General features: G+C 43.9%; 1 long non-coding RNA gene across 1 annotated transcript; it reads left to right on the top strand.

The window, feature by feature from the left end:
- Window positions 1–51: 51 nt before the first annotated feature.
- On the top strand, window positions 52–2,767 carry LOC109483831. The gene is made up of 3 exons (XR_002141037.1): window positions 52–211; window positions 588–704; window positions 2,726–2,767. It is a non-coding gene; the product is annotated as an uncharacterized LOC109483831 (long non-coding RNA).

Here is a 2,767-nt window from a genome sequence, read left to right as displayed (position 1 = left end):
AGGAGAAACTGATGATGTCGGACCAATGGGAAGCGTCCTGGATTTCGGCTCATAACGGATTGCGCTGGACACTCCGACAGTTCTACTTCGCCAGTCGTATAGTACGGACTGGTGAGAAGACCGTGAGCTGTACTGATCACCACGAGACCTGACTGAGGCTTGGACCAAACTGAACAGTGTTCTACCGGTGTTTTTCTATCTTCACCAAACGGTAAGAAATATAACCCGTACATTTGAATTGTCTTGTGCATTCCATAATTATCACTCTTTAGATGTTAACTCATGATTCTGAGAAATCAATTCATGATTGCCGACACTTCTGGGACACGACTTTATAATTACAAATGTGCATGTCAGATTCTAGAGTTCCCCTCTTTCACCTATGTAGGACATGTAGAACTGTGGCAAATGTTACGGGAGAATTAGATACATCTATCATATCCGTTGTTACGCAGATTTCAGGGGAGATCTCTCCTAGCCTGATTGATAAGATGTAAAACTGTTACAATAGAGTTACGGCGAATTCGGTGCCGAGAGATCTGGTTCAGTCGACAATGCACAAGCCAACCTGTCCGTTTGTTACACAGATCTCGACACAACAAACATGCTGTGGAAACTGCTGCTGACCACGTTGGTGATGGTCGTCTCCATCCACGAGGCAATCGGCGAAGACGAACCGAGGCTGTACGCCGGTCCGGGCCGAAGTAAGACCGTAATAATGCCAGGGTCATACTAGTATTTCCAAGTCGGGCATGGCTGGGCTAAATGAACAAAGAACAAACAAAAATATTCACATCAAATATACCTACAAATTATGCTTATGATCATTTTGTTTGAAACGTTTTGTTTGTTTTGTTGTCTTTTGTATAATACTTTTCATTGTACGAGGGGTGATCCAAAAGTTCTCGGCCTCTCCCAAAAAACGTGATGACAGAAAAATTTTTCTTACACTATTTTTTAACATAGTCCCCTCTAACTTCAATGCACTTAGTCTAGTGATGTTCCAGCTTTCCTTTCCCTTGTAGACGAATATTGCGTCTGAAGCCCTTAAAAATGCCTAAACCACATCAATGACGCTATCATCACCATTAAAACGTTGACCACGTAAATGGAACTTTAGTTTAGGAAACAGGTAGAAGTCCGAGGGTGCTAGGTCAGGTTAATTGGAAGGATGGGATAAGACTTCAAAGCCACATTCGCTTGCTGCTGCCACTGACCCCTGTGCCGTGTGGACAGGTGCATTGTCAGCACGTCAACTAGGAGCTTTCCTCTCCTTTTCTCTGTGATTGTTGCCCTCAACTGTCTCAATTCTGGTGCACAGAACACCGCATTGATGGTTAGACCCTTTTGCAGGTAGTCAACAATGATTACCACCTCACTGTCCCAGAAAACAGAGGCCAAAGCCTTGTCAACGGGTGAAACTCGCTTGAAGGACCGGGAAAGGTTCTTCATCAATTATTTGCCCTGCTGTTTTGATTCGGGGTGAAAGTGGTGCACCCATGTCTCATCTTGGGTGACAAATCGTTTGGGTAAATTGTTCTGATGGACTGAATTCGTTCCTTGAAATGTCCAGGCTGTTTAACTTCTGATGTTCAGACAACATTCTAGGCACCCACCGTACAGACAGCTTGCTCATCCCCAAGATGTCTGACAAAACATTGTGAACTGAGCCACAACTCAGGCAAATAAACCTGCTACACGTTGGACAGTGTCACATCTGTCATTTACTATCATGTGATGGATGGCCTCAACTGGATTGTCCGTGGTGCTGATTTTAGGGCGCTCAGACCTTGTTCATCTTTCGTGATCTCCTTGTCGCGCTTGACGTTGGCAACCCACTTCTTTACACTTTAATAAGAAGGGGAGTCATCACCAAGTGTCTTGACCATGTATTCATGGACTTCCTTGCGAGACATCACTTTTTATCGATACACTTGATCGCAGCACGAGCTTCTGTTGCGGCCATTTTGTGATTTTGCCCTCACCTGCCCCATTTTCACGGGGCGTCACGTGCTAATTAATGAATATCAAAAGTTGCATTTCTGCGGGCAGTGATGTAAGACGTCATAGTATACAGCTCTACCCCAGAATGGGACTTTCACCTCTTTCTTCTAGGTGAGGCCGAGAACTTTTGGATCACCCCTCGTATCCAGTCCGAGGGCATGTAGAACACATACATTTTAAGAATGTTCAACACTACTTGGGAGCACTATAAATCAATTAGATGGATATGTTTATTTCAAATTCTTCATCGATGGCTAATTGCAAGTTATATTCTGATAGATACAAAATAATGTACATCTTTTTGTTTTGTTTTGATAATACAATCATGTGAAAACTGGTGGGTGTTTCTGATACTAGCTTACTAGGAGTGAAGCCTGAGTGTCAGCCTTTTTAGCTTTAGTCCGCTCCCCGGCCCACGATCCGCTACCGGGCCGGCTACTAGGAGTGGGCCTCTTGGGTTTGATAGGTTCTGCAGAGGAAGACGAAATGCCCCACGACGCGTAGGTCCTGTGATTTTAAAGGGGCATTTTCCTTTAGCCGTAGATGCATTTTAGTGTACTATAGTCGCTGCTTGAATGATTAAGCATTTTTCAATGATGAGTCGGTTGATATCAGGGTGGGGTACCAGACACGTCGGAAATCTGCTTCAAGCATTTCCTTACATATATTTACTAGTATATCACAAAGATATGGACCGATATTTCACATTTCGAAACTACAGTTTGCAATGTTGACGTGGTTTTCGTCATCGACGAATCCTGGA

This window comes from Branchiostoma belcheri, unplaced genomic scaffold, assembly GCF_001625305.1.
Source record: "Branchiostoma belcheri isolate BF01 breed outbred unplaced genomic scaffold, Haploidv18h27 scaffold66, whole genome shotgun sequence".
NCBI classification, from domain to species: domain Eukaryota; kingdom Metazoa; phylum Chordata; class Leptocardii; order Amphioxiformes; family Branchiostomatidae; genus Branchiostoma; species Branchiostoma belcheri.
The sequence above is the reverse complement of the archived record's forward strand: the minus strand, read 5'-3'. Positions and strand labels throughout refer to the sequence as shown.